The sequence below is a fragment of the Myxocyprinus asiaticus genome, chromosome 31, assembly GCF_019703515.2.
Source record: "Myxocyprinus asiaticus isolate MX2 ecotype Aquarium Trade chromosome 31, UBuf_Myxa_2, whole genome shotgun sequence".
NCBI lineage: Eukaryota > Metazoa > Chordata > Actinopteri > Cypriniformes > Catostomidae > Myxocyprinus > Myxocyprinus asiaticus.
This window is the reverse complement of record NC_059374.1, coordinates 36,238,973-36,264,441: the sequence shown is the minus strand read 5'-3', so window position 1 is coordinate 36,264,441 and position 25,469 is coordinate 36,238,973. Positions and strand designations below refer to the sequence as shown.

Sequence of the window (25,469 nt, the reverse complement as noted above, 5' to 3'; positions counted from 1 at the left end):
TCTTCCGTGCTGAATGAAGAAATGAGGATGAACTTGCGGTGTTAGTTTGACTCCGTTATGGTCGAGGAGGTTACACATGGCTTGATGTTAAGGCCTGCTGGCCCACGACCTCGCGGTCGGACCGGGTGTTTCCGGTCCCACACGAGCAGCAACCATGAGCAGAAGGGAGAAAGAGAAGAGGGAAGAGAGAGAAGAGGAGGGAGGTCACTCCGACAGTGCCCTTTAATTCCTGAGGGAGGTCACTCCTCTCGAGTTTGGCTTGACCAATGAGGCTTTTCCCGCTGCAATTTTCCAGTGGGAAAAGTTCCTTTGTTTGGAAGCTGACTCATTTGCATCATTGGAGTAAGCTAGCAGTTTGTGCCCCTTTATGCTCTGATTAATATAACAAGCATACAATGCATGCTAGAAGGGGGTGCTATACTCCAATATTTAGGGCATCTCACAAGGATTAAATTGATAGGAAGCATGATACCAATAATTTTACATTATCTAGTGGTTCTGTCATAAAGCATGCACAAAACGGTATACAGTACAAAAGACACTATACGTGACAGTAATAATCATACACACAATGTCCTGAGGATATGCATGTTCATTTATAGAACAGTTTGTCTATAAATGAATGAAGAAAACTCTTTTTTATGGGCTTTATGTGTCTTTCCTATGGGGGAATGTAGTGAGTTACTTCTTCCCACATTCCTTTGCTTTGCATGTGGCTACCTTCCCCCACCTGGAATGTCTCTGAGGTCCACTAGTTGCTGGACTAGTGTCAGAAAAGGGGGAGTAAAAGCTCATGATTAGTGGGAGAGGCGACATCTCGGAGTCTGCTTGGGCCTACTTGAACCTTTGCTTGTTATGATCTTGAGACGTCTGTTGGATTATTTATTAAATAATGAATAATTGTGTGTCTGATTGGTCCAGATGCTACACACATGATCGGCTGATTAGATAATCGCATGAATAAGTAGATGTACAGGTGTTCCTAATAAAGTGCTCAGTGAGAGTATATTTCCGATTATTTGTTTAGCATGCTTTTCCTGCTGGACTGCATATTTTGCTCTGGAGATCTAAGATATAACATTGGATTATTTACACAAGCAAGCTCACTGACAAGTAAAAAATTGCTTATTTACTGCCTAAGGTAAAAACAGATGTAAAGTTTTTAACTATTTGGGGCTTACAGCAGCAGTGATCAGTGCATAAAATAGATGTTTGTATTTTATGTCTAACAGAAATCACATTTCACTTTGTGATTCTTTTAAAAAATCTTTCAAACTGTGGAACTAGGGCAACAATATACTGTATAGTCACATTCGTGAGAATGAGAGCTTGCGACGCAAATGTTTTCAGGCAAGTTTCTTTGGCGTGTAAGATGAATTTGAAAAGTTGGGCCAAGACATATTCTTTAAAAAAAAAATAAATAAATAAATAAATAAAAACATCCATAAACCATGATTTGCTACTGGCTAGTTATTCGCAGGTGGTATTAGGGGAGGGACATTCTCATTCTAGAGAACGTTTGATTGGATGAAAATCTGTGTAGTGCAAGATGAGTCATCAATATTTTTGATCCATTTTCCCAGATAAGAAAAACTGTACATTTTAAATATGCATTTTTGCTAGTTAAAGTGAATTTGAGGACACAAGCATATTGGGGTGAGGAGTACACTAGCATATACATGTAGATGGCTTCAAAGCTAGCACATGTCAACTAAAAGCCACTAAAAAGTCTTTAAGTAGATGGAATTACTTTATTTTTATTTATTTTTTTATTTATTTTTTTATCACAAATACATAATTTTTATCAACATTTTGTCAAACTTGGACATTTTTGTAAAAAAAATAAAATAATAAATAAATAAGAAATAATAATAATAATAATAATAATAATAATATATATATATATATATATATATATATATATATATATATATATATATATATATATATATATATAAATTAAATTATAAAATTGTATTTAATTATCTTGTAATTGATTTGACCAGAAGGCAAGTTATCAACTAATAGGCATTAAACAGCTCTTGGTTTGAAAACTGTAATATCAGTCAATTGTTCATCACTTGTTCAAACATATGTTCATCAGTTTCTCTTTATTAGATACATACAGCAATTATGACGGCACTGAGAAAAGTAATGAGTGCCATATATTCTGGTGACCAATTAGAAAATTCTGAACTAAGATTGTTTTTTTTTATTATTTTACTTATATAAGTGGTTTGATTAAGTTCTGAAATAAAAAGATTTATCAAACCCACAAATAATAAAGAAGCAAAAATGGAAGTATGCAATTAAATTGTATAACTTTAGAATTGTTTTGTAATATAGCAATTGTTTAAGAGCAACACATTTGAGAAAAAGAATCATGTTCCAGTAAGCAGGCTTTATTCGTGACAATGGTCTTGTTATGGCATGCGAAGTGCATTTGGTCCATCAATATCATGTCACTCATGGCTCTCTCACCCGGCTGAGTGCTCATTTCTGGTGTCTGTGTACACTTCTGAGTCGCCATTATCTTAGTTTTGTCCAGGCATCTCTTTGCCGCCCACGTTCAGTATCCGAGTCATGATTTGTGCCACATATGTATGACTGTCACCCACATAAAGTTAACTGCAGGTGCTATCACTCTTGGTGGTGTTTTCAGTTCTGTATAGCCTCAGAATAAATATACATGCAAAACTTTATCCACATGCCTTTCTCCAAAAGATTTGAAGCTAATTTAAATATTCAATTAGAAATAATATTTATAATGTTTAAATATTTTAAATAATTTTAATCTAAAACTACTTAAAATCTTTATATAACAGTATGTTTTTCTTTCAACATTTAAAAAGTTTGAAATGTTGAAATTGGTCTAGCTGGTTGGGATGCTCAAATAAATAAAACAATGTTTTGATAGAGCCACAGAGCCACAGTTTTTACACCTTGCGTGTGTATATATATATATATATATATATATATATATATATATATATATATATATATATATATATATATATATATATATATACAGTGCTGTGAAGAAGTATTTGCCCCATCCTGATTTCTTCTGTTTTTGTGTATATCATATACTAAATTGTTTCAAAAATTCAAACAAAATCTAACATAAAAAAAGACAATCTGAGTAAACAAAAAATACAGTTTTTAAATACTATTTTTCTGTGCAGATTCTTGCTTTATATTTCAGAGGGTGAGAGCGCTAGTACGTATTTGAACTTTTGTCTTATAGGGAAGTGGAATCCCAGTTATGAGAGGTACAGTAACAGATTCGGATACCGTTTTGTTTAACCCTTGTCAGTCTGATTTACGTAAGTCATGTCATGTTCTGTTTTATGTTGAAAGTGTTTATTGTCATACTCGGTGGACTAAAAATACAGGAATATAAGAGAGCAGGAAAGAAGAGGGAGGGAAAGATTGCTGTTATCTCGGTAGCCTCAAATGCACCTGCTCCACTCTTCAGACAGGAACGAGATGGGAAGAGATGAGAGGAGAAGTGCGGAGCGAAGGAAGAGGTGGAAAGATCAGTGATATGAAGACGAGAAGATGAGAGGAAATGAGAGAGGGAATGAAAGAGAGAGAGAAGAGAGGAGGAATGGGACTGCTTCAATGGCTTTTAGCTTCAAAGCTCACACCTGAGCCCACTGTAACCGTGTGTATGTGTGTGTTTGTGAATGTAACTGTGTGTATGTGTGTGTTTCTGGTCAGAGCTTGTTAACAGCGTATTTGCTCATGTGGTCTAACAATGCTCTGATGTGTATGTTTGCGTGCACACTCTCTCCTGGCGTCTGTATCCATGTGTGTTACAGCGAGAGACATTGTGCAGATCTACACGTGACCACATGAAAAGATGGTTGTTAGGTTGAGGTGAATGACGTTCAACCTGCCTCATGTTACCAGCTCATCTAGGAGATCTCTGGGTGAATCTCACGAAACCTGTCAAGAGCATGTCCAAGTCATATTTCATCTCAAAATCAAAAATAATAAATATAAAATTAGAATTTTCTTAAAGAAAATAAAGCATTGTGACATTATTTATATGACAATAAATGACAGAAAGGCTACGGTAATGCAGATAACCCCTCTGTACAATTGTAGTGAGCAGAATAGTATCTCAGAATTCACAACACGTCGGACCTTGAGGAGGATGGACTACAACAACAGAAGACCACATTGAGTTCCACTTCTATCAGCCAAGAACAGAAAGCTAAGGCTGCTGTGGGCACAGGCTCAAACTGGACAGTTAAAGACTGGAAAAACGTAGCCTGGTCTGATGAATCTCGATTTCTGCTGAGGTACACAGATGGTAGGCCCGCTCCAGCCTCCACTTTCTGTTCTCGGTTGACAGAAGTGGAACCCGACATGGTCTTCTGCTGTTGTAGAAGTACTGCTAACCCAGAAGAACATTAAGGCTCATCTGAATTTTGCCAAAACACACCTTGATGACCCTCAAACATTTTGAGACAATTTTCTGTGGACTGATGAGTCAAAAGTGGAACTGTTTGGAAGACAGGGGTCCTGTTACATCTGGCCTAAATCAAACACAGAATTCCACAACCTATGGTGAATCATTGTGCTGGTAGTGTGATGGTGTGGGGATGCTTTGCTGCTTCAGGACCAAGGTGATTTGCAATAACTGAGGGAAACATGAATTCTGCTCTCTACCAGAAACTTCTAAAGGAGAACATCCGGTCATCAGTCCGTGAGTTGAAGCTCAAGCACAAACTGGATTATGCAGCAAGACAATGATCCAAAGCATAGGAGTAAGTCCACCTCTGAATGGCTCAAAAGAAGCAAAATTAAAGTTTTGGAGTGGCCTAGTCAAAGTCCTGAATTGAACCCAATTGAGATGATGTGGCAGGACCTTAAACGGGCAGTTCATGCTCAAACCCGCCAATGTGTCTGAACTAAAGCAGTTCTGCAAAAAAGAGTGGGCCAAAATTCTACCATAGTGTTGTGAAAGACCAGAGGTGGGTAGTAACGCGTTACATTTACTTGAGTAACTTTTTGGGAAAAAAAATACTTTTAGAGTAGGTTTAAAAGTGGGTACTTCGTACTCTCACTCAAGTATAGGCGGCATTCCTGTCATTACATTTCTGGGTTTAATTTTAATTAATGCGTAATTTATTGAGAGATTACTGAACAGGACTTTTACGAGCGTAAATTCACACAGAGGCGCGCTCTGCTGTCACAGACTTTCACTCAAGTCATCAGTACTACAGCATCATGCTCTTCAAACAAAGTGAAACACTTTCTTCGCTCCGCACAGTGAAAAAAAAAGAATAGTTTCGTCATGCAGTGCCATCATTTAACACCAAGACAAGCGGATATTTCAAGATTAAAATCACAGCTTCATCTTTAGACAGCACTCTGAGGTAAATTTTGGCTCTAATCCTAACGCAGGCTTTTCTGTCTAATGTGATGGTAATTTTCAGGGCGATTCTGTAAATATGGGCTCTTATGACATCAGTTTTTAAGTGTACATTTTTAAATCAGTGCAGCAATATATCAGTGCGCATTGTCCAGTGTCCCGCATGATATGAGCAGTATTTACGCATTTAACCCACGCCCTCGCGGGGTTACTGGAAACTATCGCAGCTACTTCAGGCGGATTAACTATAAATCAATGTAAACATCCAAGTTAAGTGTAAATAAATGCCGTGGCTCTGCTGTTCGAGTGATTGACAACTGGAGCGCGAACAGACAGCATTTCTGCGTGTGCACAGCGAGGTGCGCGGTGCGCGCGCGTGTGAGATGTGTCCGAAATCGTTCACTCATTCACTATTTCCTATATAGTGAATGGCAGTTAGTGCACTATATCTCAGCAGTGAGTGAACGAAATGAGTTATTCGGACGCTGACGTATACACAAAGCGTCGGATCTCTGGGACTGTCACAGAAACAACATCACGTATGAACTTTTAAAATACTTGGGCCTTACTTGTTATTCTTATTAAATACTATATAAATACCATAAATCTTCATTCTGTTTGTCATTTTTAATACATACTGTGTGTTAATATAAAGAGTAAACACATTTGATCAAATAAAGTGTGTTTTGCCTCTCTATATGTTATTATGTTATTTAAATCAAGTAATGATTTGTCAAAAAGTAATTTAATACATTCAGCATGAAATAAAACATTGCAGTAGTGAAGGAAACCGTAAACTCCCAGCTCGTACGTCTTCCCCCTGGTGGATTGTGGGCAATTAACCATTGTCGAGGGTACATCAAATGTACACTCGAAATTATAGTGCATTCTGGGTAATAATGAGTGAACAAAAGTAAGGAACGAGTGTCTCACTCAGAATTCAGACAATCCTACAAAATGGCAGACATTCGAAATAGTGCAATATATAGTGGATTGGGGGCAGTTTCAGACACAGCGAGTGTTCCACGACCAGTGTTGGTGCCCTACACACTAGGCTGTGTACTCTGCGTTTAGACAGCATTAAAAAGAAGGCATTAATAAAGCATGATCTTGCTTTGGTTTATATTTCAGCATTATATATAATGTCCTTGTGGGACATTTTCACGTTTTCACCATAATAATAACTAGAAATGTTTCTAAACCTCTCTTATTGACAAATTCACCCAGATCTGACAAGAGCCCTTAAAGGGATAGTTCACCCAAAAATTAAACTTCTCATTATTTACTGACCCTCATGCCACATCAGATGTGTATGACTTTCATCTGCTGAACTCAAATTAAGATTTTTAGAAGAATTTCTCAACTCTTTTGGTCCATACAATGTAAGTGAATGGGTGACAACATTTTAAAGCTAAACAAAATCACATAAATCAGCATAAAAGTAATCCATAAGACTCCAGTGGTTAAATCAGTATCTTCAGAAGCGATATGATAGGTGTGGATGAGAAACAGAAACAGATCACCTTCACATTCTTCTTCTTGTGTTTTTGGTGATTCACATTCTCTGCATATTGCCCCTGCTGTCTAGCAAAAAATGACGAATATTGATCTGTTTCTCACCCACACCTATCGTATCACTTCAGAAGATATGGATGTAACTACTGGAGTCTTATGGATTACATTTATGCTGCCTTTATGTGCTTTTTGGAGCATCAACATTTTGGCCTACAGAGCTAAAATATTCTTCTAAAAATCTTGATTTGTGTTCTGCAGAAGAAAGGAACATCTGGGATGGCATGAGGGTGAGTAAATGATGAGAGAATTTTCATTTTTGGGTAAACTACCCCTTTAAAGTGATAGCTCAGCCATAATTTAATATTCTGTCATAATTTCCCTACCCTCATGTTGTTCCAAACCAGTGTGACGCTTTGCATTATGTGGAACACAAAATATGTTAGACAGAATGTTAGGGACTGACAGTCTCAGTCACCATTCACTTTCAAAATATGGAGAAAAAAAAACATTCACTGAAAGTAAATAGTGACTCAGGCAAACATTCTGTCTAAAATCTTATTGTGTTGCATGGAAGAAAGAAAGTCATACGGGTTTGGAACAACACGATGGTGAATGATGACAGAATTTCCATTAATAATAATACTAATTCTGTAATACATGTTAAATCTGTATTATGTAATAAAATATAGGGGAGTTAACATCTATTATGTCATTTGTGAAAGTAACGAGTTACTCACTACTTGAGTACTCTTTTAAATGGATACTTTCTTACTCTTACTCAAGTAATTATTTATGTTAGTACTTTTGCTTCTACTTACATTTCACATTTACATTCATTCATTTGGCAGACGCTTTTATCCAAAGCGACTTACAAAAGAGGAAAACATAAGCGAATCATCTTAAGGAGACAGTGGTATGAAAGTGCTGTATTACAAAGTTTCACTAGCATCAGAATAGTATTCAAAACAGAATAAAGTGCAACAGGAATTATTTTTTATTTTTATTTTTTTATTTTTTTAATGACTGGTTAAGTGCTCATGGAAAAGATGTGTTTTTAGTCATTTTTTGAAGACAGAGAGTGAGTCAGCTTCACGGATGGAGTTGGGAAGATCGTTCCACCAATGTGGTATGATGAAGCTGAAAGTCCGGGAAAGTGTTTTGTTGCTTCTTTGTGTTGGTACAACAAGGCGACATTCCTTAGCCGACCGCAGGCTTCTGGTGGGCGCGTAGCTCTGCATAAATGATTTTAGGTATGCTGGAGCAGACCCAGTGACTGTTCTGTATGCCAGCATCAGAGCCTTGAATTTGATACGTGTATCAACCGGCAGCCAGTGGAGAGAGACAAGGAGTGGTGTAACGTGCTCTCTTTGGTTCATTAAAGACCAGACATGCTGCTGCATTCTGGATCATTTGCAGGGGTCTTATTGCACATACAGGGAGGCCTGCAATGAGAGCTTTACAGTAGTCCAGTCTAGTTATGACAAGTGACTGGACAAGCAGTTGTGTGACATGTTCAGAGAGGAAGGGTGTTATCTTCCTGATATTCTAGAGTGTAAATCTACATGATCTTGCAGTCTTTGAGATGTGGTCTGTGAAATTTAGTCTGTTGTCAATGGTTACCCCTAGATTTCTGACTGATTTGGAAGGCGTTACTGTAGTTGCACCCAGCTGCACGGTGATGTTGTGTTCAACAGCAGGGTTGGCTGGAAAGACAAGGAGTTCAGTCTTGGCTGGGTTGAGTTGGAGGTGGTGCTCATTCATCCAGGCCGAGATGTCCGCCTGGCAGGCAGAAATTCGAGCAGTCACTGTGGTGTCGTTGGGCTGGAAAGACAAGTAGATTTGCATGTCATCAGCGTAGCAGTGGTAAGAGAAACCATGTGCCTGAATGATGGGTCCCAGTGATGTTATGTATATAGAGAAGAGAAGTGGCCCAAGCACTGATCCCTGAGGTACCCCAGTAAGTAGCTGATGAGGCTTGGATACCTCACCTCTCCAGGCTACCTTGAAGGACCTACTTGAGAGATATGAGTTAAACCAGTCAAGCACAGTTCCTGTGATGCCCAGCGAGGAGATGGTAGAGAGTAAGATCTGATGGTTGACTGTAATTACTTGAGTATTTTTTTTTTTTTTTTTTTAAGTAATTGTACTTTTACTTTGTAAAATTTTTGGCTACTCTACCCACCTCTGTGAAAGACTGATCTCCAGTTATTGGAAGTGTTTGGTTGCAGTTGTTGGTGCTTAAGGTGGCACAACCAGGAATTAAGATTAAGGGGGCAGTTAGTCTTTCACTTGGGTGGTATAGGTGTTGGATAACTTTTTTGCTTCAAAAAAAACTACATATATTTAAAAACTGTTTATTGTGTTTACTCTGGTTGCCTTTGTTTTATGTTATATCTCGTTGAAGATCTAAAACAATTTAGTATGAAAATAGAAGAAATCAGGAAGGGGGCATATATATATATATATATATATATATATATATATATATATATATATATATATATATATATATATATATACAGTTGTGCTCAAAAGTTTGCATACCCTTGGAGAATTGGTAATATACACTACTGGTCAAAAGTTTTGAAACACTTGACTGAAATGTTTCTCATGATCTTATAAATCTTTTGATCTGAAGGCGTATGCTTAAATGTTTGAAATTAGTTTTGTATACAAAAATATAATTGTGCCACCATATTAATTTATTTCATTATAAAAATAAAATTTAATAAAAAAAATTAAAGTTTTTTAAATTGATGACTTGGACCAAATAATAAAGAAAAGCAGCCAATAAGTGCCCAACATACATGGGAACACCTTCAATACTGTTTAAAAAGCATCCCAGGGTGATAACTCGAGAATTTGGTTGAGAAAATGTCAAGAGAACATGTCTGCAAATTCTAGACAAAGGGTTACTACTTTGAAGATGCTAAAATCTAACACAGTTTTGATTTATTTTGGATTTTGTTTAGTCACAACATAATTCCCATTGTTCCATTTATGTTATTCCATAGATTTGATGATTTTACTATTATTCTAAATGTGGGAAAAAAATTATAATAAAGAATGAGTAAGTGTTTAAAAACTTTTGATCGGTAATGTGTGTGTATGTATATATATATATATATATATATATATATATATATATATATATATATATATATATATATATATATACAGTTGTGCTCAAAAGTTTGCATACACTTGGTAATATATGTACCATTTTTAAATAAAACTCGAATGAGCAGGCAAAACACATTTATTTTATTACTTATGAGATTCATATTCAACTGTAGGTTATAACAGAATGGCACAATCATAAAACATAACATGGCAACAAAGAAAAAAAATGAAATGACCCCTGTTCAAAAGTATGCATATCCTTAGTTCTTAATACTGTGTATTGCCCCCTTTAACATCAATGACAGCGTGCAGTCTTTTGTAATAGTTGTCTATGAGGCCCCAAATTCTTGCAGGTGGTATAGCTGCCCATTCGTCTTGGCAAAATGCCTCCAGGTCTTTGGTTGTGAACCTCACATTTGAGATCGCCCCAGAGTGGCTCGATGATATTAAAGTCAGGAAACTGTGATGGCCACTCCAGAACCTTCACCTTTTTCTACTGTAATCACTGGAGGGTCAACTTGGCCTTGTGCTTAGGGTCGTTGTCGTGCTGGAAAGTCCAAGAGCGTCCCATGCACAGCTTTCGTGCAGAAGAATGCAAATTGTCTGCCAGTATTTTCTGATAACATGCTGCATTCATCTTGCCATCAATTTTCACGAGATTCCCCATGCCTTTAGAGCTCACACACCCCCAAAACATCAGTGAGCCACCACCATGCTTCACAGTGGGGATGGTATTCTTTTCACTATAGGCCTTGTTGACCCTCTCCAAACATAGCGCTTATGGTTGTGACCATAAAGCTCTATTTTGGTCTCGTCACTCCAAATTACAGTGTGCCAGAAGCTGTGAGGCATGTCAAGGTGTTGTTGGGCATATTGTAACTGGGCTTTTTTGTGGCATTGGTGCAGTAAAGGCTTCTTTCTGGCAACTCGACCATGCAGCTCATTTTTGTTCAAGTATCGTCGTATTGTGCTCCTTGAAACAACCACACGTCTTTTTCCAGAGCAGCCTGTATTTCTCCTGAGGTTACCTGTGGGTTTTTCTTTGTATCCCGAACAGTTCTTCTTGCAGTTGTGGCTGAAATCTTTCTTGGTCTGCCTGACCTTGGCTTGGTATCAAGAGATCCCCGAATTTTCATGATTGAACAGTACTGACTGGCATTTTCAAGGCTTTGGATATCTTTTTATATCCTTTTCCATCTTTATAAAGTTCCATTACCTTGTTACGCAGGTCTTTTGACAGTTCTTTTCTGCTCCACATGGCTCAGTATCTAGCCTGCTCAGTGCATCCATGTGAGAGCTAACAAACACATTGACTATTTATACACAGACACTAATTGCAATTTAAAAAGCCACAGGTATAGGAAATTAAACTTTAATTGCCATTTAAACCTGTGTGTGTCACCTTGTGTGTCTGTAACAAGGCCAAACATTCAAGGGTATGTAAACTTTTGATCAGGGCCATTTGGGTGATTTCTGTTATCATTATGATTTAAAAAGGAGCCAAATAACTATGTGATAATAAATGGCTTCATATGATCACTATCCTTAAATTAAAGACAGTTTTTTTTGCATGATCAGTCATATTTTCAAAATCAATGCCAAAATTTCACAATTTCTGCCAGGGTATGCAAACTTTTGAGCACAACTGTATATATATATATATATATATATATATATATATATATATATATATATATATATATATATTATAAAGTATATTATCATGGTAGTATATGTTTTACTACCTTAAATCTATGCTGATTTAAATTAAAAATGTATTATTATTTTTTTGTTCTTTAATCCAGTTACAAAATACTGTATTAGAGTAATGAGGATCTAATGGGAATTATCATTAATTAACAGAATAATATAAGAATATGTTCTTCAAATAGGAAAAATACTTTCTCCTCTCCAAGTTTAATGTGCAGAGAAAACTACAAGTCAGCCATGTGTATGTTTACTTCCCAAGCGTGTAAACAACACTGTGGGGTGAATTCACTAAACAGTTGCGGCAATTTTGCGCATAGTATTTCAGGCCATTATTTTTCATTATTCCGCTAGTTGTGCTGAAATGACACACTTTACCTTTAAGTACACAGATAAGACAGCCCACGTCCTTAATAAGTGGTTAAACATAAATTTTATCACTGTTTCATCTCAATAAACAAACTAATCATCATTCATTTACATGTGTAATGTGTGACTGAAGTGGCAGTCCATGTGGGAACAAGCTGTTTTTTTGGTTTATTTAACCAGCAAATTTGTCTATTTGTGTATGTGTGAGAGAGATTGAGAAAGAGTGTCTACAGTAAAATGATTGCCTTTTGAATATCTTTTCATTTGCTTGCCCTTTGCATGTGTGAATGGTTTTTGAGAAAAAACATTTGCACGTTTATATGTTTATCGAGAGTATGTAAGAGAGCAATGTTTTCGGGGGGCATGCTCATCTGCCTACGCTAATGAGCTTCTTATCTTCCTGTGCTTAGCTGTTGATATTTTCGATCACTGAAATAAAACCTTTTCTATTTTCAGACCCTTTGATGCATGAATTATTGAATCACAAAGAGAAAAAAGTCTTAAGGTTACTTTTAACTTCAAAACGAGAATATAAGTATTCCCAATCTTTTCTCCTAATTATGTATTTCGAGAAAATCTATAGAGCTCAACAGCGAATGCCAACTTCTTCAGCCGTCTTGGTTCCAGAAGTATTTTTCCCATTCATTTTTCCATAGGGATTTTGTAAAATTCTTCATAAAAGCATTCTGAGGGATAAACCAAACCAACCAGTTCTGTGGTGAATCACAACATTAAGCTTTGATTTGAAGCAAGAAAGTATTTTAAAAATCAGATCAAAAGACAAAGGTACGAGACCATGTACTGAACGTCTTTCATGAACTACAGTCCCATAAATCATTGCGAATGATGAAATTAAATTAAAATCTATAGAAATCTATAAAACTATTTATTTTACATTTTTGATTATATGTGTAGAAACAATATATTTTATTTTATTGAAGAAAAAAATATATATATTTACTGTATAAATAAAGAAGTAGTTTGAGAGTGTAGGGAGACAGACTCGATTGCGTCATTCGCAGTGTATCATGCAAGTGGGCGGTTGCTGCATTGGTACTCTCTGATTGATGGATCTTTCTCAGGATTTATTGGTAGTGTAGTTCTTCACCAGGAATTCCACTATTAAACACAATTTAAAAAAATGTTTCAACAGAAACATACCAATAACCTCAGAGCTCACAGTAGGTCTGTCTTTACAGGTTTACAAGTTATCACTAAAATTGAATTCATTTATGGGGAAAATGAATGGCAGTTTTGCTTCTAGAACCAATAGAAGATAAATATTATGGTGCATCTCTTTTGTAAGCATTGTTAAATTTTCTGACATAAATTAAAAACACAATGAAAAAAGGACAGACATATACTGTATAGAAGGGTCATATATAGGGTCATATGTAATAACCAACCTAGTCTCATAGAATGAATGTTACTCTAACTACATTTTTGCAATCTGCCGCAGTTTCCTGGTGAAATGAACACTAGAGGCACTACAACAACTGTGCATTTAATTCACTTTCACACAAAAGTACAACGGCTGATTATGACTTTATAAACATGTATTTTTCACATTATAACTCTCACATTGCTATGTTATGATATCAAAACATTTTTACCCTAACACATTATTTGAAAAATGATACATTTTAATGCTTGTGTTACAGACTCACCTACATTAAACAACTTTATCCAATGTGCTTAACTTCCATAGAAGCTCACTTGATATAGTGTTGGACTCAGAAGTCCACGATTCAAGACCAGTCAAGCATGCAAGCTGACATGTGGGGCAAGAGTGTCATAGAAGTGCCACAAGATGATGTGGTTGCTTCAGAAAATGTGCTTTTAATTTCTCTCTCTTTTTTTTTTTTTTTTTTTTTTTTTAACACTATTGGTAAGGTTTAGGTGTTGGTGAAGGATGTCTATTTTGTGTCTACCGCTCATTTAATTTGAGATCACTATTGGTTAATTTTAGGTTAAAGTTTTAGGTTAGGAAGTCACGTTTTACTCTTTAAAACTTCCATCTAATATTCACCTTAAAAACATTGTCTGATTATGACACCATTTCACCCACTTTGGGCGCCCCCCGCTGGACATTTCACTGGAAAACTGCAGCCAAATGTTGAATAAAGCACGTAATTTCGTTTTGCAAAAATTTTGCCACGGTCAAGTGATTTTCATGAGACCAGGCTGGTAATAACCCACGGTGGTATGGCAATAAGAGGGTTAACAGTGACTTGCTAAGGCACTCGTCCCATAGCATTTGTGCTACAGACATGAATGATGTTGTTGAGGACAGGTATGATATTACTTATGTATGTGATCATACAATTTTTGCTTTGTGGACAGAAAAACAGGACCTATTTAGGGACCAGAACATAACAGAAACCTGGGATGGGCCCTTTTGATTTTTGGCAGTAAGCAACAGCCTAGCAATGCCTTGGTAACCACCCAGAACACCTTAGCAACACCCTAAAAACCATTTCTACCTTGGCAAATACTGTTTATGGCCAAAACTTCATTGTGGCAGTGAGATTTGCACGCACAACCAACACTCACGTTTCTTAAAAAAATGTAAAAAATTTGTTCAGTATGTTTATTTAGCCTTTTCCTCGTTGAGGCTGTTGGCTGGTCTCCACAAAATAGGTGATTTCAAGTTTTACTGCCCTTGTGGGGACATTTGGTCCCCAGAATGTAGGCAACACACACCTTCTCCTCTCATCATCTCTTCTCACCAGTCTCAAAGCAGACACTCGAACACAGAGACATACACACTCACACCTGCTTTAAACCGCAGCTCAACTGCAGCAGAAAGAAAAAGAGAGAGAGAGAGGAAGAAAGTGTAGGGCCAAGTTGATGCAGCACAAAAGAAAGATGAACTGAAAGACAAACACACAGATGGAGAGTGAAAATCGCTCTACCTGCTCGCCTGGTTTGTGAGCATACCATCATTTTTTTACGAGCAAATCTATGTGCCTGAACAATGTCTTCTCTAGCACAACAAGTGATGTGCCTGGGTTCATCTGCAGAGAATGAGAGGGAGGGTGACAGCATGAGGGTGAGAAAGAAAGAGAGAGAGGCAGCGAGAGAAAATTGTAAGCAGTTAAAAAGAGAGGGAGCACCAAGGAGAAGAGACAACAAATGCATCTCATTATCTAGCGGGTTCCTCTGCAGTGCTCTCCCTCAGCCATCAGTGTCCACACGGCTCCAATTGCTTCCTTTAAATCAGTGTGAAGCCCAAGTCTCTCCCCATCTGTCTCGATGTGAAGCCCCTTGCTTGCTTGCTCCTCATTGGCGAACTGCACACAGCAATAACGCCCCCTAGTGCCTATAAACTCTAGGGATGCGACTGGCTGCCTGGAAAATATAACAGACTCTTTACCACACATCATTCCTCAGCAGAACTGAGGCGTTTCTTTTGTTTCTTTTATATTTCCCCCCCCCATAAATTAAATGAATACATGTTTATACAGTGCATTCAGAAAGTATTCAGCCCCCTTCATTTTTTTCACATTTTGTTATGTTGCAGCCTTCTGCTAAAATGCTTTAAATTATTTATTTACCAGCCCATCTGGCACCAACAGTTATGCCACTGTCGAAATCAATGAGTCCAAATCACTATGATCACATTTTTCCCCCATTCTGATGGTTGATGTGAACATTAACTGAAGCTCCTGACCCATATCTGCATGATTTTATGCAATGCATTGCTGCTACACAATTGGCTGATTAGATAATTGCATGGATGTTTGTTGGTGCCAGATGGGCTGGTTTGAGTATTTCTGTAACTGCTGATCTCCTGGGATTTTCATGCACAACAGTCTCTAGAATTAACTCTGAATGGTGCCAAAAACAAAAAACATCCAGTGAGTGGCAGTTCAGCAGATGGAAATGCCTTGTTGATGAGAGAGGACAACAGAGAATGGCCAGACTGGTTTGAACTGACAAAGTCTACAGTAACTCAGATAACCACTCTGTACAGTTATGGTGAGAAGAATATAATCTCAGAATGCTATTCTGAGATGCAGGTTGGCGCTGTTTTTGTGGCATGGGTATCAGTTTTTTTTATGTATTTATTTATTTTGAAATTGTGAGAATGATTTGTGATAGTCTTCAAGATTATAAGATTGAGAAGTAACATTGAGTCGAAAATTAAAAATCAATCAATAATGTTTTTCATCATATGCTGTCATTTTTCAGCAAAACGAGAGAAAGCAAATATTATAATACATAATATAATAATACAATATTTTTCCTGGCACATATACATTAAAAATTGCTAAAAATAAAATGAATCTTTTTGTGCATGTAAGCTATATTTTGGGGACAAAATTGTACCCAAAAGTAGGCTAAATCAGACAAACCTCTCTTTAGGAACATTTTTGGACGTCCTCATCTGGGAAACGATCCACACGTAAATGAAATAATGATTTTTAAAATTCTAATAATCCAAAAAGTTTCTGTTAGGGTAGGTAAGGGTTAGGTTAGTTTATAGTAATCATACTAAGCTTTAATTAAAAACAATTGAAGTCTATGTTTAATGGGATAGTTCACCCAAAAATGAAAATTCTCTCATTATTCACTTACCCTGATGCCATCCCAGATGTGTATGACTGTCTTTCTTCAGCAGAACACAAATGAAGATTTTTAGAAGAAGATAGATCTCTGTCAGGTCCTTATAATGTATGTACATGGTGCCAGCACTTTGACGGTCCAAAAGTCATATTTTGGCAGCAATAAAGTAATCCATGACTCAAGTCAATCAATGAATGTCTTCTGAAGCAAATCGATAGGCTTATGTAAGAAACAAGTCGATAATTCAAACGTTTTTAACTTGAAGTCGGTGCTTCCATCCAGGGCTCTGATCCAGTTTGAAATGTCTGAACTCTCACGTGACATTCTTTCTTCTGTTGTAAATAAGCGCTGCTTCCGAATTCTCACGTGAACTCGCCGACGCTCTTACGTCACGCTTTGCGTCAGCTGCTGGAAGGAAGCGCTTTATAAAAGTTGATAACATTTTAATTATCGATTTACTTTTTACACAAACTAATCTATTTGCTTCAGAAGACATTCATTGATCGACTGGATTCGTGTGGATTACTTTCTTGCTGCCTAAATGTGACTTTTGGACCATCAAAGTGCTGGCACCCATGTACATCCATTATAAGGACCTGACAAAGCTCTATCTAGAGGTCGACTGATAGTGGATTTTAGCGATACGATAACTAAGTTGGGCAGTACCTGCCGATAACCGATTAATCAACCGATAGTTTTTAAAATTTATACTGAATTAAAAAATAACACTCAAAGTAAAATAGTGCTGAACTTTATTACAAAAATAAACAGAACTGACTGAACCATGAACATGTATTTTACCTTTTTAAATATAATAAATTTATAAATATTAATATATATTAACTAATATTTGAACTTTAAAGTCAGCTGATTTTTAAATTGATGTTGTTTCCTTAGTCTACAAGAGGGTGCAATAAATACCCAAACAATTCTGCACCGTTATACTATTGCATAGAACATTCATATCCTGGCTGTTAAATAAAGAGCATTTCATTTTCAACTAATGTGCATAAAATAAATAAAAACTTTTAGTCGGTCCATATTCTCAAATGATGTCAAAAGTAAAATGTGGAGGGAAAAAGCTTCAATAGACAGTTCACATGGTGTTACACTTGCATTGATTCCTACTACTCCATACTCAAGCTTCATAATAACAGTGAAATACCATTTATTTTTTATTATTCAGTACAGTTGTTTGTAGAGTAGCAATATTCACAGAGAGCAGTGGTATTCGGAACTCGTTGGTGAAGTGGCTCAGACTATGAGGCCAGGCCAGGGGCTGTTCAAACAGACGGAACACAACAGACTGGAACCTAATGCGAGGATCTCAAGACACACATTTCCAAGTTGAACATCTTTCCTGACAAATCATTTAAACAAATCATTGCTTAATCTGAGAAATGCTTATAAGAGAGCAAGACGCAACAGCCAAAGACCTCCACCAACTGTAAGGGGCTGTTCACACCGAACACTTTTGCAACCATCCATTTGTTTTTCTATGTAAATGCGTGCTAGACGAAAGTCTTTGTTTCCCTTTGTTTTTGTTTATTCAGTGTCTCATGCAGGAGCACTGTTTTTTAGATGATGTGTCTAATTAAAAAGAACTTTAAAAGCATATTGAGACACCTGCTTTCTGTTCAGCTGTATTTGTTGTGCTGTGTCTAGCCTTTTTTAGCGTGATCGCTCTGAAGTCATCGTATTACAGTGAGGATATTTTTTTTTAAAATTGAAATCAGATGTGTTTCTGATTTGTTTATACGTTTCTCTCAGCCGCATGAAGATATTAATTTGCTTTCTCATGTCACTAGCTTTAAATATGCAACTTAGCTGGCTAACGAATGCATAAACGTGACCAGCTGGATATAAACTAATGCAAATATATGGTAATAGATGGTAACAATTGTGACATTTAAACAGTTGGGTAGGACTTGCATGTATTTTTGTCACATTGTTCTAACAGCTTGAGGTTAGCTTTAATGTTAGCGTCCTCTCAGCCTTGTCGGCAAATTAATGACTTTATTATGATATGACAACATGTACAGTAGTGTACTCTATACACACCTTTTCGTTGATGTTGAGTGCAGTATCACGTGCCAAAAAACACAGTGAAGTGATAGTTTTTATTTCACCTCTAGAGGCCGCTCTCATACTGTATAACAACATCGGACCCTTCCCAGCCGCTCCAGTACCTGATGCAACAGGGAAAAACTATCAGTGTGGATTTTTGCTGATAACCGATAGTTCCAGAAATCTGTTATGGGTGCCGATTAATCGGCAAAACTGATATATCGGCGACCTCTAGCTCTATCTACTTCTAAAAATGTGTGTTCTGCTGAAGAAAGACGCGTCACTTTCAGTGACAGAAATTAAATTCGTCTTTTATAGAATATTGAAATAAACTGAAGGAGCTGTCTGGTTCAGTCAAAGCCAGTTTGGTTTTGTTGAAACTAATAAGCCATTAGACTAATCACTTTCAGAAAAATACCATTGTTTTACCATTTAAAAAAAATAAATAAATAAATTTGGTATGTAGTCTGTCCTGATAACCATTCAAAATCATGGTACCACCTTGACACCATCATTGTACCATGGTTCCACGATATTATTGCTATAATGTCCTGTATATTTATAAATATTAATTACAGAATACAGTAAAATAACATTATATGAATATTAAAAGAAATGAAAAGAAAGTAATATAAGAAGTGTCAGTTATGATGACAGGATGAAGTGAGGGAGCAGAGATGAGACAAGAAAAAACATTAGAGCCCCATAACGAAAAAAAAACAAAAGACACTGTGCCATTACCAGGGTAATACTATGGTACTGAATGATTATTATATTAATTGATGATACTGTCATTGTTCTCCAAGGTACTTTAAAAAATACCATGGTTTTACAATGACAGATGTCATAAACATGCGGTTATCACAGACAGTGGCGGATTAGGGCATGGGTGACATGGGCAGTTGCCCAGGGTGGCATCTTGCAGGGGTGCAGCGTGAGGTCAACAACTTTGGGGGTGTGTTGAAGCAGGTTTCGCCAAGGCTGCCATACAAGCTAGAACCGCTACTGATCACAGACCATGTCTGAAAATAAATAAACAAGTGTTATACCATGAAGCTTTTTGTGTGAAATATAACAGAATAAGCTATTACTTGTGATAAAGGGAAAACAATAAAAAATATATTATACAAGAAAAAATGCTAAAAAAAACAAAAAAAAAATAGTTAAGTATATATAATTACTACTCATTCAAAAAAACTAAACAAAAAACACTGCCCTTTTATATTCTTCCTCCCGTCACTGCTGTGGTTTGTGCACGTCACTGCAACCATGTATGATCCTATTTCACGCTTTAACGCAGTGTTTCCCAACCACTGTGCTGTGGCACACTAGTGTGCCATTAAAGATTGTCAGGTGTGCCGTGGAAAATTATCAGTTTCCACAAAATAAATCAGGGCTCCGGACTGAGACAAACAGTTCGATTAAACTTTGCAAGAGGTCGCATTGGTGTGACTACAAAGTTGGCTGACTCTCTGGTTGTGCTCTGTCTTTTTTGCCGTATGAGAAATATCAAACGGCAAATGTTCCAAACGCGAAAGGAAACAGCTTTACCCGGATCAGATCAGCACAGAGACATGCATTTACACGTGGACCGGTCTCGAGCGCTCAGCTGCGCAGATCATCATAAACAGAGCTGCGAGAAGCACGAGCTGGGTCGCGAATTCGGCATTGATTATTTGTTTAAAACCTCTATGAAAGCCCATAATGTGTCGATGATTAAACCAGTTTAAAATTGCATTAAACCGCCCCAACATTCTAAACAGCATTGAAAAGGAATAAAGGAGAAATCTGCACAATGAACAGACAGAAACTGTAAGGTTTCAATCCACACATCACAGATATTAAAAAATATATTTACCATGAACTTATATCAATATAGTAGTGAGAGAATACAATTTAATTTCAGAATATGTTTTTCTTACGAAAAATGCCATAATTTGTTTTATGGTTACTGCTAATCATGGTTTTACTTACACTTTTGGCTACTATGATCTTATTGCAAATGCCACAGTTAAAACTATGGATAAAATGGAACTTTCCTTCTGTGTAAAATCTTTTCTAATGCCCTCTGATTCTAGAAAAAGGCTTTGTTTGTCTTCAGATGACTGTATTTTAATCATCAAGATCCAGATAAAAAGAAAGAAACCTTGAAAGAAAACACATTTTCTTTCAGTTGGTAGTGATGGGAAGATCGGATCATTTTACTGACTTGAATCTTTGAGTCTCATTCAGCAAAATGAACAAATAAAAAGTAATTTAGTTCCTTTCGTTCATTTGAGCAGAATTAAATTAAAATGTTACATTTTCGATAGCCAAATCCACCCCAACACATCTACTTACGTAAACTTTGATTATAGTCCCAATAAGCAAAAACTGATAATGCAGCCAAGGACAAATTATGAGAAACAGAAAGATTAGTTCACCTCTGGAATCTTCTTGTCGGAGTCGTTCGTTCTTTTGTCACTGCATAGTGTATACGGCTGTCACGTGACAAAAGAACGAACGACTCGGACCAAAAGACTCGAGAGGTGAACTAATCATTTCTGTTTCCTGTACAGCGCCTATGCGGTTTTCATGTAACAAGTGCAATGCACATGCGCGGCCAACACAAAATGAACGAATCACTCTCTGAGACTACTCGTTCGTCTGAGTCACATAAAAGATTCGTTCAAAATTAACTAATCATTCATGAACGACCCAACACTATCAGTTGGACCGATGTGACCAACTCAAGTGCTGGTGTGACCATTTGTAGAATTTAACACTGGTGCTACCACTCTTAAATGTTAATCTGGAGCCATGTAAATACATAGAAAAAAATTAATAAGTATTTGCTGTGGCATTGCAAGAATTAATTTGCAAGAACAAATCTAAAAATAAGAAAAGATGCAAATTTGTTGTTTTATTCATTACCCAATTAGCACTCTTGCCACCTGTGATCTCATTACCGTACCTATGTGACTTGCGTTTTTTGCATAGCTGAATTTCAAACATTCCAAATAAACACGCAACTAAAATGGACAGAAGACATGGAAGTTTTTGAAAAGACCTCAAAACATATCAACAATGGTTATGTGGGACAGTGGGATAGAGGTTATGTTACGATGGTTATGTGGGACAGTGGGATAGAGGTTATGTTATGATGGTTATGTGGGACAATGGGATAGAGGTGTGCCATGGGATTTGTTTAATTGTAAAAAGTGTGCCATGGCAGAAAAAAGGTTGGGAAACACTGCTTTAATGTCAAGCCAATATCGAGCTCACAGTAGGAAAAATGAGCCACTTGAGTAAACTTGGACAGTGCCACATTTGAGTCTGATTCGTTTGAAAAGGGCACAAAACGTGAAATTCACTCTCTCTCATCAAAAACGCAGAGAAGCGCTTTCTAGCCCGAGCGATGCAGGCAAAAGTTGCGCGTCGGAGAGGCGAGAGCGAGCGCTTTGATCGGCGGTGTGCGCATCTCCTGTGCTGGAGGTGATTTGCAGCATGGTTGCTGCTGTTCTTTCTCATTTTTTCCTATGAAGAGAGCGCTATGCTAGATTAGCATTTAATGCATTTCCAGAGGCTTGTAGACAGCACGGGGACTGCGCTTCATCATCCTTCTGTGATTCACAGCCATTTCAATTGATAATGAGATGGTGCGTGACTGCAGCATCTTGCCGAGGCCAGTGAAAGTGCTCTGATGGAAAACACAGAGAAACACGGCGAGGCCCTTCAAGAAGTATCTGAAATAACTGGGTGTCAGGATTATTTTAGGGATTAAACGATCATGGTACCTACATTTGGAGTTTGAATGTGGCCTTCAAATTTAAACTTAGATGAGTTTATTGAACGTTGCCCAGATCCACCAAATTAGAACTTCACATTGATATTTTATTCTTAAACAAAACAAATTAGTGAGCTTGCTATTCCTCTTACTCATACTTTGGATAAGGGATTTGTTCATAGTTGAACTCATAAAGTTGAACTCTACTCAACTTTGTCTCTTTTGCTCCTGTCACCTCAAATAACCAGCTCTCATTAAAAATGAATGACTTCTAGACACTTTGTTGTTGCAAAGTTCTGTCATATATGAGTGCATCTTAACATGAAAGAGAGAGTTTTTATTGCTTGTTGCTTTATCATCTTGTTGCTTTTCTGTTGTGCCTGGTTAGGACACAGTGCCCAATTTTAAATACTTTATCCTATCCCAGTTTATTGTGCAGAGTCAACTATTAGTAAGCCATTGCGAGCTTAATTTTCACCAAAAATGTAAATACTGTGGTTCTATGACCGGCCTGACATAAAAATATTAGCTCAACCAATGGTGTCATGGAAAACCTGAAAAGATCAGGGAATTTTAAAGTTGTGATTTCCAGGCCTAGAAAATTCATGGAAATCGATAAAATATTAGAAGTAATGGAAAAAGTCATGGACATTTCCATAGAGAATGTAAATTATTCTAGTTTTCCTCTGCTCTAAAAACATCTCATCAGCTAGATTGCTGTTGTGTAGATTAAAGGAAAATGTATTTAAACATTTTCAAAAAGGAAAATTCTCTCATCATTTTCTCACCCTCATGCCATCCACAATGTGTATGATTTTCTTCTGCTGATCACAAACCAAGATTTTTAGAAGAATATTTCAGCTCTGTAGGTCCATACAATGCAAGTGAATTGGGCATCAACATTTCGAAGCTCCAAAAAGCACATAAAGGCAGCATAAAAGTAATCCATAAGACTCCATTAATGAAATCCATGTCTTGAGAAGTGAAATGATAGGTGTGGGTGAGAAACAGATAAATATTTAAATCCTTTTTTACTATAAATTTCCTCCCTGCCCAGTAGATTGTGATTTGCACGAATAATGCGAATCGCCAAAAACAAAAGAAGTATGTGGAAGTGAAAGTGGAGATTGATGTTAAAAAAGGAATTAAATATTGATCTGTTTCTCAACCACACTTATTATATCACTTCTGAAGACATTGATTAAACCACTGGAGTCACATGGATTACTTTTATGCTGCCTTTATGTCTTTTCGGAGCTTCTAAATTTTGGTACCCATTTGGTACACTTGCATTGTATGGACTTACAGAGCTGAGATATTGTTCTAAAAATGTTCGTTTGTGCTCAGCAGAAGAAAGAAAGTTATGCATATCTGGGATGGCATGAGAGTGAGTAAATGATGAGAGTATTTTCATTTTTGGGTGAACTTGCATTCTTGTGCTAAAAAAAGCTAGACACTTTGCAACAAATAGAACAGAACACAGGTGTCTTGAGACGTGTTTTTAAAAGTTTCCGCACTTTTTAACTTGACACGGTGTCTACAAAAGTGGCAGTGCTGCACGAAATGCTGAAAAAAAAAAAAAAAATAAAAACAGCTGCTTGGGGGTGGGTTGGGGGGGTATTTAAACAATTCAGTCTGGCACTGCTAGTTGCACAGAAATTGCACACTTTACCTTTATCCCTAAACCTTTAGCATTTTAGAAGAAATACGTGAAATAAGGCATTATTTACTCTTTATGAAACATTTACATTGTCAGTTGTAGCCAAACCTCTTTTTTTAAGATTTAGTTTACTTCTAAGTATATTTTACAGCAATGTTGTTCACAAAGTAGCTAGTGTAGAAACATTTATGTGTGCTTGTGAGTGTGTGTTTTAAAGTTCTCTAAAAGCTCTGCAATATCTCTTCCACCAGACACCAAATGAGCCCACAGCTTTCAATAAAATAATATATTGTGACAGTCCTCTGCCGGTTAATCTCTCCTCATCTTCTCCTTTACTCTCTTTCCAGTCGAAGTCCCGCCCTCACAGCCATACATCCAGCTGGAGTCTGGCGAGCTGTGGGTGGAGGAAGACGAGTACATGGTGACCTGCATCACTCCCGATGCCAAACCTCCTGCAGAAATCACCATGTTCAAAGGTATGCCATCATTTAAGAGCTTGACAGTTCACCAAAAAATGAAAATTCTGTCATCAGTGGCAAACCCTCATGTTGTTCCAAACCCATATGTCTTGCTTTCTTTGGTGGAACATAAAAAAGAGATTTTAGGCAGAATGATAGCCTCAGTCACCATTCACTTTTATTATATGTAAAAAGATGTGTGAATAGTGAATAGTGACTCTGCCTAAGATCTTAATTTTGTGTTCTGCGCAAGAAAGAATGTGTCAGATGTGTTTAGAACTGCATAAAGATGAGTGATTGATGACAGAATTTTCATGTTTGGTTAAACCATCCCTTTAAGTCGTTCACTAATGAAAGAATAACACTGCAGATACACAGCCAGAGGTGGGTAGAGTACCCAAAATCTTTACTCAAGTAAAAGTACAATTACTTTAAAAAAAAAAAATATTACTCAAGTAGAAGTAAAAGTAGTAATGTAAAATCTACTTGAGTAAGAGTAAGAAAGTATCCAGTTGAACGAATACTCTAGTAGTGAGTAACTAGTTACTTCCACATAAAACATAATGGATGATTACGCCCCAATATTCCATTACATAATACATATTTAACATGTATTACAGAATAATAATAATAATTATTATTATTATAATTATTATTAATGGAAATTGTCATAATACACCCTCATGTAATTTCAAATCATATGACTTTCTTCAATGCAACACAATTAAAGAGATGCCAGACTGCATGTTTTCTTTTCCTCCATATTTTAAAAGGGAATGGTGACTGAGACTGTCAGTCTCTAACATTATGTATTTTTTGGGTTCCACAAAATACACAAAGTCACACAGG

At 36.8% G+C, this 25,469-nt stretch overlaps 1 pseudogene; it reads left to right on the top strand.

Annotated features, from left to right (window-relative positions):
- LOC127422176 (nephrin-like) overlaps positions 1 to 25,469 on the top strand; it is a 111,747-nt pseudogene that overhangs the window by 18,342 nt on the left and 67,936 nt on the right.